Below are 17,775 nucleotides of genomic sequence, written 5' to 3'. Positions count from 1 at the left end.
TATGCTCGATCAAGTGGTGCTGGAATTAGGAGTTACTCGATCGAGTAACAATTTTGGTCGATCGAGTAGATTACTTGGAGAGTTGCTCGATCGAGTTGTTTCAGACTACTCGATCGAGTGGTTTTGGCTTTCATGGGCGTGAACGTGTTTTAGCTTATGGACTTAGTAGTTTTTCTATATAAACGCATAATAACTAGGTCATTAGCATCGATTCTATCAAGTTTTTATCTTATCATTTTCATCTTTCACAGTAAAGACTGCGCTTCTCTTTTCCTTTCACTGTAACTTTGTTTTCGGAGGTATTTAGCTCGGATTTGTTCGTTCTTTACGCCGGATTCTTGCAATTGTGATCTCTTTCTCCCTTTTAATATTAATCTTTCATTTATTCATCTTAATTACTTGTTTTTCTCTTCCTTAATTTCTGCCCTGATCTTTGTTTATGCATTTTAATTACTATTTCATCATGCTTATTATTAGTTGTTTCAATATTGTTATTATTGACAACATTAGCGATATGAGTAGCTAAATCATTTCATGTTGGGATTAGGGGATCTGCGGTAGAAATGTGACGATGTAGTAAATAGGTTAGATGAATTAATTGTGAGATTCTGTCCCCGTAGCAATATAATTGTATTTACCGACTTAGTTGAGTGCACGCTTCTGAGTCACCTTTTTAATTTGGTACTTTCGAACCCGAACTTCAGCATTTCCTTTTTATAGAAAATCCATCTTTTGAAGAAGACACTTTCAGTTCTGTAAACCAACCAGTAAAGATGCCGAACATTGCCAGTCATTCGGAGCCTAAAGCATCATCAATTCCAAAGGGTTTCAATCTCCAGACTGAGGATGGGAATACATTTGACATCCGTCCTTCCTATATCAATCTGGTGGAGAGAAATCTCTTTAGAGGTGTGGCAGGTGAAGACCCGAGGAAGCATATCGAGGTATTTACGGACTACTGTTCTACTATCCCCGCCACAAAGGGGGTAACTCAAGACAAGATTAAGGAGGTTTTGTTTCCTTTTTCTTTGACTGACTCATCCAGGGAGTGGCTGACTGATTTGGACCGTACGGTCGCGGGGGTCACAAACTGGGAGACTCTTGCTCTTGCTTTTTATAAGAGATATTTTCCTCTGCAGCGCACTAATCAGCTGAGGGCCAAGATTACTCACCATGGTTTTGATCCGTGGTTCCTGTCCAATCAGTTCTACAATGGGCTATACGATGATCACAAAGCCATACATGATGCATCATCCAACAGAAGATTTCAAAAGAACACCGACGATGATAAGGGATGGGCTCTTATTGAAGAGATGGCGACCCACTGTGCTGAGTATGGAAACCCGAGGGATGGTATTAGCATAGTTCATATAGTCGATAAGAAAGTTGTGGCTCAGCTGGAAGCCATGAATGCTAGGTTTGATAAGCTGGAGTTGTACTCTGCTGGGGAGCCTCAGATGGTCCATTTGCTTACTAGAGGGGAGACTGTCACATGTGAGAGGTGTGGGAGCAACGACGGTCACACTGCTGTTGGCTGTCTTACGGAGAAGGAACAGGTCCTTGCTTTTCAACAATACAGGCAAGGAGGGGGTTCCTATTATAACAACCAAGGGGCAGTCCATCCCAATTTGAGGTGGACAAGTCAAAATGTGCTCAATCCTAACCCTCCTCCACAGCAGCAGCAGCCATATGTCCCTCCTCATAAGGCTTAACAAGGCTTTCAGAAGCCTCCTTCCTTTCCTACACTTAATCAAGGTGCATCATCTTCTGGTGGGGTAAGTGAGCTAGGTGAGTTGAAGACGATGTTGCAGTCTTTGACAAAGCAATGGCAACTAAGCGATCAACAAAAAGATACATCTATCAAGGCACTTGAAACTCAAGTTGCCCAGTTAGCCGCGAACCAGTCCACAAGGAAACCGGGACATCTAACGTCACAAGCCGATAAGAATCCACATGAGACGGTGAATTTAATTAATCTGAGGAGCGGTTATTCATATGAAGGACCGAAATCAGACCCGGGGAAGGAAATTGCTGCTGATGAACAGTGCACTGTCGAAGAAAAAGAGCTAATTTCTGGGGGTCGATCGAGTAAAACTGCTGAAGAAAGGACTCGATCGAGTGGAATTTCTACTCGATCGAGTGAACAGGAAAAAGAAGAGCTCGATTGAGTAAATAAAACTGCTCGATCGAGTGAATTTGCTGAAGAATCTGCTCGATCGAATGATACTTTTGGTCGATCGAGTAATGAAGATAAAGAACAACTCGATCGAGAGTCTGCTAGTGCTCGATCGAGTGAAAAATCACCTGAAAGACCACGTTCGAGAGGAAAGAAGTCTCGATCGAAGGATTTAGAGCTTGATCCGGCTGATACATTGGAAGAAAGGAACAAAGGGCTCGAGATACCCATCACGGTGCCCTTCTCGAGGCGTTTGCAGAGTACTAAGGCTAATCAACAATTCGGCAAGTTTGCCGAACTCCTGAAAAGCTTGCAAGTTACTGTGCCATTCGCCGAATTGCTGACACAGGTACCCCTCTTAGCTTAAATTTATAAAAGAAATTTTTTCGAGTAAGAGGCACATTAACGACCATGAGACGATAGTTTTGACCGAGGTAGGGACAGCCTTAGTTTAGAATAAGTTACCTCCCAAACAGTCAGACCCGGGTAGTTTTTCGATTCCGTGTCATATTGGTACCCATTTGATTGATAACGCGTTATGCGATCTTGGCGCTAGCGTGAGTGTCTTACCACTGTCTCTGGCTAAGAGACTTGGTTTGACAAAGTTTAATTGCACAAATATGACTGTTCAGATGGCCGACCATAGCATATCACGACCACTAGGTGTCATAGAAGACATACCTGTTAAGATCGGGAGGTTCTTTATTCCCGTTGACTTCGTTGTACTTGACATCCCCGAAGATGCCCATACCCCTATTATTTTAGGGAGACCATTTTTATTTACTGCCCTGCAGTGATAGATGTCGGAGGCAAGACATTGACTTTCCAGGTTGGGGACGAGGAATTGATATTCCATCAGTCTAAGTTCCGAAGGGCTCCCATGCAAGCTCAGCCTTGCAATGCCCTATCTTCTATTGACCCTCCTATTGACACTCCAAATGAAAATTTGGAATATTGTGCTGCTATTGTGACCCCTCCGCCTCAGGTTGAGAGCAAAAAGGAGGAAAGTTCGTCTGTTTTCTTTACTGCAGGTACAGATGAAGATAATGCAGGAGTTGTCAATAAGTATTGTGCAATTAATGTCAGTCAAAGTGGGAGCGATGATGTTAAAGCTGGTGAGAAAGGAGTAAGGACGAGAAAAGTTCGTGCGTATGTGGACGTCAACTATTCTCCTCCTAGCGGTTCGAGCTCATGGAAATTGAAGAGGACGATTAATGTTGCTGAGGTGACGTCCTCCAGTCAGAAGCCCTCCGAGGGGCTACTGAAATGCTTTGAGAAGTGAGCGGGGAAATGCCCCGTGTACCAATTTGTATAAACAATTTTTAATTCCCGTCGGACTTGTTTATTGCTTTTAATTAGGACAATTAGAATTTAGACATTTTTAGCATAGATTAGAAGACTATAGACTGTTACTTTTCGCATTTGGTATTTTGGGATATTTTTGCAAGTGTTTTTATGCAGGTTTGGGGAATTATACGCAAATTCAAGAGCTTACACGAGGAAAAGAGCTCGATCGAGTACTTTTTGTACTCGATCGAGTGGAATTTAATCGATCGAATGGTTTCCTGTTACTCGATCGACAAAAGCTGAAAAGGGGAGTTATCGATCAAGTAACTTTTTACTCGATCGAGTAGATGAATACAAGAAGTTCTCGATCGAGCAGTTCTAAACCACTCGTCGAGTGAAATTGGAAATTACACGCAAGGAGTCTCTTTAACTCCTTCCTTTGTTTTGTTATTTCATTACTTCTTCGTTATTTCGCCCCTTTCCCCCTTCTTTGCGATCAAAAAAACCCCCAAATCCTCCATTTTTCTTGCCCATTTACCAAATCCGCCACCTATATTTTATTCCCTGCTAATTAATCGTCCATTGCCCTCTATTTTCCCCTTGATTATTGTTGCTTTACACGGTCAATTGAGGATTTTAGGGTTTCACGGTTTTTTGATCAAAAATCGCCATTGTTGCTTGTTGATTGTCGATTAATTGCTATTTGTAGGTTCTTTATCATCAAGTAAGTAATTCATACACTTCCTTGCAATTTAATTTCATTAATTTTGCTTTTTATGAAGTAGATTAGGAATTAGGGTTTCGATGTTCATATTAGGTCGAATTTTTCGACTATAATTTTGATTCAATGACTAATTTGTCTTACTTGATGCTTAATTCCCATGCCTCATTGATTTTTACATGATTAATTCGAATTTTATGGGAAAATTTGCGATTAGGGCTAATTACAGTCGAAATTTTCGACTGTATACTGGTTTTTGCTGCTGCCAATTGCTTAATTGGTTTCCATTGTTGCTTAATCTGCTACCCTTCCCCTATCGCTGTTTACCTACTATCATTCGAAGTTTTGAGGAAAATTTGGGAATTTTTTGGGCTAATAGGTCGAATTTTTCGGCCGTCTTTGGGAATTCTCTACTGTTAACTGCTGTTTTCGGTGCTGCTAATTCTTTAATTGCTTATCAAATTCCCCTGCCCTATTTGTTTAGGATGGATTCTAGCTCTGTGCCCTCCACTAGCTCGACTTCTAGTCCGTCCTTGTCTGAGACGGTGGTCCCTACTGGTACCACCGCCTCCACTTCTGTTAGTACCGCAGCTCCTGTGTTCTTAGTCTCTGCTGCTGGTACTGTTTTTACGTCTGCAAGATCGCTACTAGCCTGGGGTTTCAGCTACCACCTCGTCACAAACTACTACTATCGCAAGATCGCATACTAGCCTTTCTTCCTCGTGGCGCTCACACCGGCCCACGCCTTTACTTGACCCACGGTGAGCACACGTGGCGGACTCACCCGCGATCGCAGTGCTTACGGGCGGTTCTAGTTCCTCGTACCGTCAGTGGACGGTCTTCTACTTCAGGTTCTAGAGGCCGGGGTCGCGATCGTGGTCATGCTACACCTGCTGCTGGCTGTGTTACGATCCGAGTGGACGACACTTTTGACTCCCACCCTGCGTTCCCCCAGGTAAATTTTATTAACGGTGTTCATAGTAAGAGGTTTTATGACTTAGTTGACTGTGACATTCTCCCTACGCGCTTTCTTTGTCGTACGTCACTTTAGAGGCTCGGCTTCTACGAGCCAGTTTGTGAGCTTTTACGGGGCACGGGGATGGCCGGACTCATCACTATAAGTGGCCACACTTTCGGGGAGCTGAGCCTTGAGTGCTTCAGCTCCTTCACCTTCTCCTCAGGGGCACACGACACTGTCCCTACTAGTGTTTCTGTGTCCTTCCAGTTGTATAACCGGACCTTTTATATGACACTTGAGAAGTTTGGTACCTGACTCGGCCTTTCCTTTACGGGCACCACTGTTGCCCCTAGGAAGGTCATTAGTCTTCTTTGGCGGGCTTTGGCACAGACCCCTTTTCACGAGCGAAAGCTCGCTCAGGTCCACCTACCCCCCGCCCGTTACTTTCTTAGACTGATGGGGAGCACTATTTTTGGGCGAAAGAAGCCAAACAACATCAACAACAACGAGCTCTCCATCTTAGGCGGTTACCTGAACATCGACGACGAGGGTCCCTTTACCCTCAACATCTCTTATTTGACCGCCAGGTACTTCCAGGCTCAGGTAGAGAAGCTCATGAGCACTATCGTCTGCGGTGGCATAGCCACCTTTCTTGCCCGTTCTCTCCTCACCGTCTTGCCTCGTGACTTACCTTACATAGACGGTGATAGGTATCTGAGCCTAGCTGCCATGCACTCTCAGACTTGGCGAACACAGACACGGACATGGAAGATAGACGGTTCCCTATCCGTCGACCTTCCTTGTGACACCTTGCCTCGTCTAGCCCCTTTGACCACTGTTGCACGGGGTGCCCGACCACCACCTCTACCTCAGTACCACCTCTAGGTCCGCCCACCTACTACCTTACCCACCGCTAAGAAGCGGCGTAGACTTGAGACCGGAGAGGGATCCGCACCTTCCATGGGTGGCCAGACTTCCACGGCCACACCTACCCCGATCCCTACTCCTACTCCTACTCCTACTCCCGCGCCTTCTGACCAGACACAGACACAGCCGGTCTACCGGCTAATTTTGTACCTCCACCACCCTTTGAGGCATCCTCGGTCATGGACCAAGGGCGCCGTGATGGTTTGTTAGTTGAGATTGCAGAGAGACAGGCTCGTATGGAGCGGGACATAACTTTGACTTTGTTCCCTCTATACGAGTATCACATGAGGCGACACCGTCCGATCCCAGAGGGTTGTCCACACCCTTCCTTTTACCAGTACCCAGCTGAGGGGTACCCGGAGTCTGCTAGTGAGGAGGAGGACGAGGACCCGACGGAGGCGGTGGAGAGAGCTCGAGCTGAGCGGAGGAGGAGGAGAGAGCGGGAGGTAGATCTAGATTTCACGGTGACGGTGGAGGACGTGCGTGACAGTGATGAGGAGGCTGACGAGTAGCTGCTAGTCTACTCACTTCCCCAGTTTTCTGGCTGGTTTGGGGAAGTTCGTGTTTTGTATGTTTATTCTCGCTCTTTTATTTATTTTGTCTCCTTTTTATTTTATTGTTTTTCATTCTTTATTGGTTGTATATTCCCGTTCCCGTGTATATATCTGCTGGTGTATGCTGGAGGACAACAAGGGCGTTGTCCGTTTTGGTTTTGGGAGGGTATTGCATCCTTTTGAGTCTGCATTTGCATTCACGTTTATTTATTTCAGCTTGCATTGTTTGTTTATTTCATTAAAAATCAAAAAACCAAAAAAAAAATTAGAAAAATTTCAAAAATATTCACGTTTATTTTGCATATAGGTTGAGTCGGAACGGTTGATTTCCGTGATGATATTGCACTATAACTTGTCATTTTACTTGAGCCTTGCACTTCCGTTGATGGTTATTAGCTTTGTCATACGCATAGTCTACGAGTTTTTGTTCAAATATAGCTGACTGTTTAGACTTGACCTGATAAATCGGCAAGCTACTTATAATTTCTGAGTTTTAGAGCCCATAACTGGTGACATTCATGACCAGTTCATTAGGAATTGAGAGTAGTAATCCTTGCATAGCATGTTCATCATTTTTACACTTTTATGACATTCGATTTCTTGTCAAATGCACACATTCGGGTTTGTGGTCGGTGTCACATGCAAGGAGGTGCTTGCAAATTTTCCCCTTTCCTTATATTCTTCACCCATTTAGCTCTACTTAAGCTAAAACTTGCCTTTTTGGCCCATTAGCTACATCCCAAACTGAGTCTGCCTAGTCAAGCTAGTTTAGCATGTCTTTTGTGGTATGATTTTCCGTCTGCAGTTTGGTCCGTATCATTTTAATTGGAGTTGGTGTAAATAAAGGAAGGGAGAATGAGAATGAAAAAAAAAATTGAAAAAAAAATTGAAATTGAAAAGGAAAAAAAAAAGAAAAACGTGAAAAGAAAGAAAAAAAATGAAAACAAAAAAGAAGAAATCACGTTGTTTAGTGAAAACCAGGAAGTATGAAAATTGGAAATTTTGAGCTGGTTTGATTTTGAGTCCGTCTGTGTTCACTCTTATATTGTGACGGTCTCACTCCTCCGTTTTATTCCATATTTTTGAGGAGATAGTGTATATGATTAGTGTGCTGTGTGCCAAATGAAGGGCACTTGTACTTTATTTTTCAGTCAGTTGAGATTCGGACGGTCTTATATGGTCTTGTTTAGGAACTAGCTTGGCGTTTTTACCTCCACATTACCATAACTTGTTTTGCCTTTTCTCACCTAAACCTCACTATTCCCATATCATTTGTAAGCCCTCGATTGTGACGGACATTATTGGTTGGAGTGTGTGCATTAGTACTTGAATCGTCTTTCATTTTTGTTGCATGCATGCTATATAGGTCGCAGTTAGGTGAGTGACTGTTTCTCTTTCTCTCTTTGACATATATTATTCACCCTTTGCTTCATGAGAGAAGAGTGACCACGTGAGAGTCCGATTTTGTTGGTCTTGCAAGGTCGATAGGTCGGCTATATTTCTAAACAACTTATAACTCGTTTGCGTATTGACTGCATAACTATAACTGTTAATTTTTGTTGCATTAAATTGGTTCAAGTAGACAAGTTAAGTTAGCTCTGAGTTTTCATTTCCATTCCATCAGTTGCATTTTTGTTTACTCGAGAACGAGTAAAGGTTCGGTTTGGGGAGATTTGATACGTGCATTTTGTATAGTCTTTTTAGCCTATTTCAGCACGTATTTCCATGTACTTTTGTACTGTTTATATAGTATTATGCCCCGAATTGGCTACTTTGGTTCATTTTGTCTGTTTTGTAGAAATGAACGTGGAAGTAGTAGAATCGCACCATTTTCGTCCTTTTTGCATGCATTTTGAAGAGACGGGATTTTCAGAGTGAGATCTTGCATTGGGATGCATGAAGGAACGGTCTACGGAGCAGTCGGTCACGAGTTTGAGCTGTTTTGGAAGAAGAATACTCGATCGAGTTGTTCTGTTGCTCGATCGAGTGGTTTCTATGGCTTAGGTTGGTCGATCGAGTAGTATTATGCTCAATTAAGAGGTGCTGGAATTAGGAGTTACTCGATCGAGTAACAATTTTGGTCGATCGAGTAGATTACTGGGAGAGTTGCTCGATCGAGTTGTATCAGACTACTCAATCGAGTGGTTTTGGCTTTCATGGGCTTTAATTAGTCCGTGAACGTGTTTTAACTTATGGACTTAGTAGTTTTTCTATATAAACGCATAATAACTAGGCTATTAGCATCGATTCTATCAAGTTTCTATCTTATCATTTTCATCTTTCACAGTAAAGACTGCGCTTCTCTTTTCCTTTCACTGTAACTTTGTTTTCGGGGTTATTTAGCTCGGATTTGTTCTTTCTTTACGCCGGATTCTTGCGATTGTAATCTCTTTCTCCCATTTAATATTAATCTTTCATTTATTCATCTTAATTACTTGTTTTGCCCTTCCTTAATTTCTGCCCTAATCTTTGTTTATGCATTTTAATTACTAATTCATCATGCTTATTATTAGTTGTTTCAATATTGTCATTATTGACAACATTAGCGATATGAGTAGCTAAATCATTTCATGTTGGGATTAGGGGATCTGCGGTAGAAATGTGACCATGTAGTAAATAGGTTAGATGAATTAATTGTGAGATTATGTCCCCCATAGCAATATAACTGTATTTACCGACTTAGTTGAATGCACGCTTCTGAGTCACCTTTTTAATCTGGTTAAATTTAATCCTGGATCGGAAGATTGGACTAAATAGACCTGCTATGAACAGTAGACTAGCCTGACGAGCACGGAAGTTAAGTTAGTGGGAATCTAGGGTAGAAAGTGGACCGGAAGGACCTTTCCATATCCGTCTCACAGTAATTTATCTAAGTTGTTTACAGTTGAGTCACTGGACTACCGTAGTGAACCGAAATCTTGACTTGTCCCCTCTCTATTGATAGTTTAATCTCATTTTCTGCCTTTATTGCTCTTTCCTTGCTTCTCTTCCTTTTACACTTTTAGTTTAGAAAACCAATTACAAACCACCCCCCCCCCCCTCCCCCCCATTTGTGACCAAATAGACGGACCTTTACAGATATCTTGCCTCCCTGAGTAGATCGACCTGACTTCCCTAGCTATAAGAAATATGACAATTGAAGATGATATAATGATACAGATGCAGACGATTAATCGTTGTCCATTATCATCGTCGTTGAATTTCTTCGACTTTAGTTAATTTGACGAGATGATGAATTTGGGGAAAAAATTAGGGTTCTGTTAGTGGAGAGAGAAAGTGGACGGAAAAAAATGAGATGAGAGAGAAAGAATTTTGAAGAAATGAAAAAATACGCGTGATATAATCCCGCGTAATAACTGTAACGGTGCGTAATTTTAATAACTCTTAATACTATAGGTCGTTCTCACCGTTTGCACCGAGTATTCGTTCTCACCCGATCCTAAATCTATATATATATATATATATATATATATATATATATATATATATATATATATATATATATATATAGAGGTAAGATCTAATGAGTCCCTTACCTCACTTAAGTCCTTAAGTCCTTATAAGGACCCTTAGATGGACAACATCTATGGTGGAGATTTTTTACAAAATGTAGGCCAAAAAAAAAGGGAAAAGCATGGCTATGAGAGAGGACAACAATTCCTGCGAATTGTTCTTACCAATGAATATTTCCTGCGGACAAAAACATATATCCTTTGTACTATGTTTCCACTTCCCACATTCTTCCTTCCTGAACACACTTAATTTCAACCTTTTTCTTTGTTTCTTCTCTCTAAAACTGGGTTCTTTCATCTCCAAACGAAGATAAAGTTCTCTCTAAATCCTCCAAATCAGCGTAAACATGCAAATAATAGATGGCATCATTGGTATTTCTTCATTTTATTAATTGTTTTTATCACATTTTCATATTTTTCAGTTGAATAGGAAGGATGAAGGTAAACATTACGATTTTGCATATTTGCATGTCATCGAATTTGTTCATTCTTGTTTTGATTATTTGTTACTGGGTTTGAAATGAACATTGTTAGAATTAAATCTTCATCTTTGGTTTTCATTAATTTGCATGAACGCATTCTGACAACATTTACATGAACATTTTAGTTGTAGTTTTACATTTACACTTTTTATTGTTATATTTTTTATGTGAGTTAGCATTCTGACAACATTTACACTTTTATTGACATTTACACTTTTAAAGCCTCACATTTACACTGTATTGCTGCTCACGTTTACACTTTTCCTGTACTTTTAAATTTACACTTTTTTATTGTTATAGTCACCTTTGCATTTTAATTGTTATATTTTTTATGTGAGTTAGCATTCTGACAACATTTACACTTTTATTGACATTTACACTTTTAAAGCCTCACATTTACATCGCACATCGCTCACGTTTACACTTTTCCCCGTACTTTTAAATTTACACTTTTTTATTGTTATAGTCACCTTTGCATTTTAATTGTTATATTTTTTATGTGAGTTAGCATTCTGACAACATTTACACTTTTATTGACATTTACACTTTTAAAGCCTCACATTTACACTGCATTACTGCTCACGTTTACACTTTTCCTGTACTGTACACAGGTACACTTTACATCATACGACATTTTCACGTGAATCCCTTATAACTTAACATTTACACTTCTAATTACTTAGCATTTACACTTTACAATTCATAACATTTACACTTTCGATCATGACTTAACATTTACACTTTACAATTCAATACATTTGCATTTTTATTGTTATATTTTTGTTGACATTTCCACTTTTGTTGACATTTACACTTTTAAAGCATAACATTTACACTGCATTGCTGATCACGTTTACACTTTTGGTGTACTTTTACACTTTTGTTGACATTTACACTTTCAGACAATCACATTTATACTTCGTTTCTGCTACACATTTCGATGTTTACTCTTTTTGCTATAGTTTTAATTTGTGTTAGCATTCTGAAAACATTTAAAGAATCACATTTACACTGCATTTGGTGTACTTTACACTTATAAAGAATCACATTTACACTGCATTCTGCTGACATTTACACTTTTGCTGACATTTACACATGATATTACAGCACATTTACACTTTGTTTCTACTGACATTTACACTTACACTTTTGGATGTTTACTTTTACTATAGTTTTGACATTTACACTTTTGATGACATTTACACTTTAAAAAGACATTTTCACTTTGTTTTCTACCGACATTTACACTTACACTTTTGGATGTTTATTTTTACTATAGTTCTGACAATTACACTTTTGACGACATTTACACTTTTATAACAGAAAATTTACACTTCATATCTGAGGACATTTACATTTACACTTACACTCTGTGCACATTTGCAGACTTGGTAAAACAGAATGGGGTTCAACCTGACAGGCAAGAGCTGTGTAAGGAGGTGGAGAAGAGGTTTACACCGTACATCGGCCAGAAGTTTGGGGGTGTTGAGGATGCAGTGACTTTTTATAAGATATACGCCATTGCTTGTGGGTTTGATGTACGTAGGTACACAACAAAAAAATGGCGTGGCGGTGAGATCAAGTCAAAGCTCGTTGTCTGCAATCGAGAAGGTTTCGCTCACAAGAAGCCCAGAAAAGATCAGGATGGCGGACTGGATGGGAAGAATTCACGAGAGGATATTCGTGGTCACTAGAGTGGGGTGTAAAGCGAGGATACGACTATATATGAAGAATGGTGTTTTAGTAATTGACCGGTTCCACGAGGGTCACAATCACGAGCTTATCTCACTTCGTGACGATAGTTCCGTAAATTGTCGCAGAACATATGAGACATTATCACAAGATGATAATCGTGTCAAACTCAAGGGTTTGTAATACATAAAAATCTCTATACTAAATAAATAATTTCATTCATGTTATATTTATATGACGTATCTGTTAATGATTAATTGGCACCAAGATAGGAGCAACAAAAACATACAGAATCCGCAAAGAACAAGTGAATGGATACGAAAACATTGGAGCAAGCTTAAATGATTTTAAGAACTTCCATAGGGATGTTAAATGTTTCATTCACGAACGGGATGGTCAGTTGTTTGTTGACCATTTCAAGGAAATGACTGAAACAAGAATAGGTTTCTACTTTGACTATGACCTTGACGATGATGGCAGCCTACGTAGGGCCATATGGGCGGACGGTACCGCCCGAGATAATTACAAAATTTTTGGTGATGCGGTGTCATTCGACCCAACTTACTCCACCAATAAGTATTCTATGGTATTCACACCATTCACAGTGTTGACCACCATAAACGATCCGTGACGTCTCGTGGGGCTCTAATTGCAAGGGAAGATTATGAGTCGTTTAATTGGGTTTTCAGCCGGTTTTTAATAGCAATGGGAGGTAAGGAACCCGAGTACATAATTACAGATCGGGACCTGTATTATCAAATCTGTCCTCTTGTTTTCAAGACAGCGCCATCGGTTTCGTATGTGGCATATAATGAACAAAATGCCAAATAAGTTTGGCGTATCGAGAAGCGACTATAATGACTTCATCTCAGAAATTGATAACATTATATGGGACGATGAGCTTGAGGCAACAGAATTTGATGGTCTCTCGGGAGCAAATAGTTCAAGATCATGGTGTTGGCGTAAATGATTGATTTGCAGATACATATGCTATAAGGGGACAGTGGGTGATGGCGTATTGCAGAGACTTGAGGATGGTGTCGATTATGAGGACAACTCAAAGATCAGAGAGCGAAAATAGCTTTTTCAAGAGGTTTGAGCACAAGTCAGGAACATTGGTTGAGTTTTGGATGCGCTTTGAGAGCGCTATGGACCAACAAAGACATACACAAAAGCAGCTTGACAACATGGATAAGCACTCGTCCGCAACGGCGTCAACACATCTGGCATTAGAGATTCATGCTGCAAAGGTGTACACATATTCAGCTTTCAACACATTCAAACAAGAAGCCTTCTTCTCAATTGATACATGTAGAACAGGAGGTTTCACTGAGAGAGGCGAAATAGAGATAACTATTGTCAAAGATTCAACCGTAAAGAAGAATTTTGAAGTTGTGTAAAGACATGTAGTTTACACTTCCTATGACATTTACACTTTTCTGTTTTTACCTCTTTTAAATTCCTATAACTTAACATTTACACTTCTAATAACTTAACATTTACACTTCCCATTAGTTTACATTTACACTTCCTATTAGTTTGCATATACACTTCTATTAACTTAACATTTACACTTTACAATTGATGACATTTACACTTTACATCATATGACATTTACACATGTAAATCCCCTATAACTTAACATTTACACTTCTAATACCTTAACATTTACACTTCCTATTAGATTACATTTACACTTCTATTAACTTAACATTTACACTTTACAATTGATGACATTTACACTTTACATCATATGACATTTACACATGTAAATCCCCTATAACTTAACATTTACACTTCTAATACCTTAACATTTACACTTCCTATTAGATTACATTTACACTTCTAATTACTTAGCATTTACACTTTACAATTCATGACATTTACACTTTAGTTCATTACATTTACACTTCTAATACCTTAACATTTACACTTCCTATTAGATTACATTTACACTTCTAATTACTTAGCATTTACACTTTACAATTCATGACATTTACACTTTAGATCATTACATTTACACTTCTAATGACTTCACATTTACACTTTACAATTCAATACATTTACACTTTACATAAGTCACACTATTTTTAACGTTCACACTTACATGATAGCTTTAATCGATGACACAGTACACGTAAAGCAAGTGCAGCTTGTACGATGTTTGAAAGAACCAGGAATCCTATGCCGCCATATAATATGGATTTTTTCAAGCAAGTGGGATAAAGACTATACCAGAAGATTATGTTCGAATAGATGGATGAAAGAGTATCTCCGATTAAGGATTTTCACATCTAATGGTGAAGGAACAGAAAACATGCAAGTCATCGATGAAAAACAAATTGCAATGTCAATAATGTGGTCGAAGTTCATGAAGTCGTAGGGCTCCTTCGAGACAAAGGAATAGCCGATGTTGACAGCTTTTCCACTGTAATTAGATCATTTAGACAGTCCCTCTCACCACTAGAGGAAGTGTTGAATAAAAATCAACAAATGGAGAAATTTCTGAATTGTACGGCATGTGAGGTAGTCACGATATTGCCACCAAAGAATTCGAAAAACAAGGGGACCGGAAAAAGATTCTTTGTCAGACAAAACAAAAGCAATGGTGTTGGCTAGGAAACCCAAACGTAAGTGTAAGAATTGCAAGAGAATGGCAAATCACGACAAGAGAAATCGCCCTAACCCCTTCTCAAAGACACACGCCGTTGTGCGAAGGGTCGTCCGAACTTAAGAGGATGAAGGAGAGGAGGAGGAAGAGCTGGAGTCGAGAAGAATATACGTCGATCGGTGACAAGTGTTGCTTTATATATTTTGAGTGTGTAACTTAAAACTTTGATGTGCTATAACTGGAGCGGGCGATAAGGAATTGGTCTCATGGCAGCGTAACTTTGAAATGCGATTGGTGTAACTTTTAGTAACACCAACGTTAGAGTTACACGGTCATAAGACCAAAATCTCTCTGTTTTATTAGATAGCCAAACATTGTGTTACTTGAACTTATTTTGGATTACTTATGTTATTTCAAGTAACAGTTACACTTATTTTCAAATAACTGGTGTTAACATTTACACTTCCCATGTCAGCACATTTACACTTCCAAAGAACTTCACATTTACACATACTATATCCTCACATTTACACTTTGAATATCTTCACATTTACACTTCCAATTTACTCAGTTTTACACTTGATTTGTTCACATTTACACTTCTCCTATATTCAAATTTACACTTCCTATTTGTTCTTAGTTACACTTTTTTTTCTTCACATTTACACTTAATTTTGTCACCACATTTACACTTCCCATGTCACCACATTTACACTGCATTCAATTTAATTTCAGTGTGTTTATATTCAAACTTTCAGTATGTTAAAGTTGACACTGACAGTGTTAACATTTACACTTTAAGTGTGTTAACATTTACACTTAAAGTGTAAATGTGACTAAATTACAAGTGTGATAACAGTTACACTTGCAATTTAGTCACATTTACACTTTGAATAAACTATGATTATAAATGCCAACAAATAGTCTACCATTACACTTCATTAGTGTAATTTACAATTACACTTCATTACTGTAAAGCTTACACTTGCAAAACATTATTTACTAAGTTCAAGATTGCCAAACAAAATACATTTTAAAAAAAAATATGTCCACAAATTGTTCACTTTTTCGACAACACAGCCTTAATTTTGCGCTTCTTTTGTAACTTGGCCCATAAATCTTGTTTTCCATGATAAACCCATTCAACTTTGCTTCAAAAATGTCTCTGTTGACATTTATGTCAGCTAGAACAAGCGTCGCCACCAACTCGACTACCAAGTACCGTCGATTCCTCTTCCTCTCCAAGTCTGGATGCTCAAAAGGTTGACCCTCGTACATCAAAGATATACATCATACAGAAAATCCCCGATTCTCGTTATGTTAGGAAGGGGTGTTTGGCGCCTGAACGGGATTTGCCGATGCTCAAAACTAGTAATCTCATATCCCCTGTCCGTTCTGACGTCCAAATAATCACTAACAGCTGATGCCACTTGGCGAGTAACATTGCACATTTCAGACTGATCCCAGTTGGCATGATGTTGGTAGTCAAGGAGATCCACGGTTTGTTGTCCAAAATTTATACACACGCATGCAAAGTGACCACCAATGTTGACAGGTACGAAGATAAACTCGGCATTCAGGTTGAAAGTTTTATCACAGTCCTGGATGAAGGTATCCCAAATGTGATACGACCGATTAGTGATGTCATTAGATCGTGAGCCGCTTCACGTATATCCATAAGCTGCATGATACATTCCTGTTCAGGGGAGTGAGTGAGACTTCATAATAAAAGAAAGAACTAATGTATAACTTTGAGGCTTTGTGCGCTGGGAGGAGGGGGGGGGGGGGGACGGTGTACCATATGACGTATCCCAAAGAAGGCCATCCTAGGAAGTAAGTGTTCAGCAGACTCCAAATGGTTCAGCAAAACAGCCCACGACTCAATGACAACAGGCGACATTACAACCTCAGGAAGCATGGTCATGATGTCGGACCGGCGCAGCGTCGCATGCCTACTGTACCAAGAGATTGATTCACTGCAATAAAACACACGTATAATAGTAAGAAATTGAAAAGTAGTTACAAATTAAATATCGTAACGAATTGGCCCTGTTATAAGAGACTGGCAGGAACTAACGAATTTTCAAAGTTGTAGTCGTCTAACAGGCAATAGTCCACCGCATGCTTTCGGCGTGATCGAATACCCCTGACCAAACTTTGATTGTTCCGTAAGAAGGTCGAGACAACAAGAGTTTGCGTACCAGCCGCCCCACAGTCAATTGAGCAACCCAAGCCATCCCCCCCGCCCAGGGGACGGCTCCGTACGGCTGACAGCGGTTGGCTACCCGACGATCATTGACACTTGAACAACAATGGTCGCTTTCCGCTGTATGGCTACGGGATTGACCACAGGGCTTCCTTCACGCGTTTAGGGGTGGGACGCAACACGAGGTCGCATCGTACGTAATCTCTTCCTCATCGCCCGCACTCCGCTTCGGGCAACATTGGAGACCAGGTTTTCCAGCGGGTTCGGACCTTGACCATACTTTTCTCGAATTGGGTTATCCTTGAGCGAACGCTCTCCCTCACTTTGTTATGGTCACTCGGGATAAGAATGGACACCACTTCAGCCCGGACGAGGTTCGTAACGTCCCTCTCACCTAAGGCGCAGATCAAATAGCTTCCCATTGAAAAGCAAAGCATGTGTATCATCATGTACACCCCGCAATCAAACGCAGAATAACCCGTGCCTTGCCATTTAAATTCGACATTCACAAATTTGAACCCAGCAACCTTTGATCCTCTGACAAACCCTTTAGACTCCAGATACGCACCCATTAAATCACACTGTAAAAGGAATTAAAAAAAAGTCAATTGAAAAACAGTGTTTACAATTCCAGAATACATCAACACTG

At 40.0% G+C, this 17,775-nt stretch overlaps 1 long non-coding RNA gene across 1 annotated transcript; it reads right to left on the bottom strand.

Moving 5' to 3' along the window:
• Positions 1 to 16,579: 16,579 nt before the first annotated feature.
• LOC141633611 (uncharacterized) lies at positions 16,580 to 17,055 on the bottom strand. Its single transcript, XR_012538396.1, has 3 exons — positions 16,998 to 17,055; positions 16,719 to 16,896; positions 16,580 to 16,616 (listed from the first exon to the last, which is right to left on the bottom strand). It is a non-coding gene; the product is annotated as an uncharacterized LOC141633611 (long non-coding RNA).
• Positions 17,056 to 17,775: the final 720 nt, after the last annotated feature.

The sequence above is a fragment of the Silene latifolia genome, chromosome Y (genome assembly GCF_048544455.1).
Source record: "Silene latifolia isolate original U9 population chromosome Y, ASM4854445v1, whole genome shotgun sequence".
Taxonomy (NCBI): Eukaryota; Viridiplantae; Streptophyta; class Magnoliopsida; order Caryophyllales; family Caryophyllaceae; genus Silene; species Silene latifolia.
This window is presented reverse-complemented; position numbering and strand designations above follow the sequence as displayed.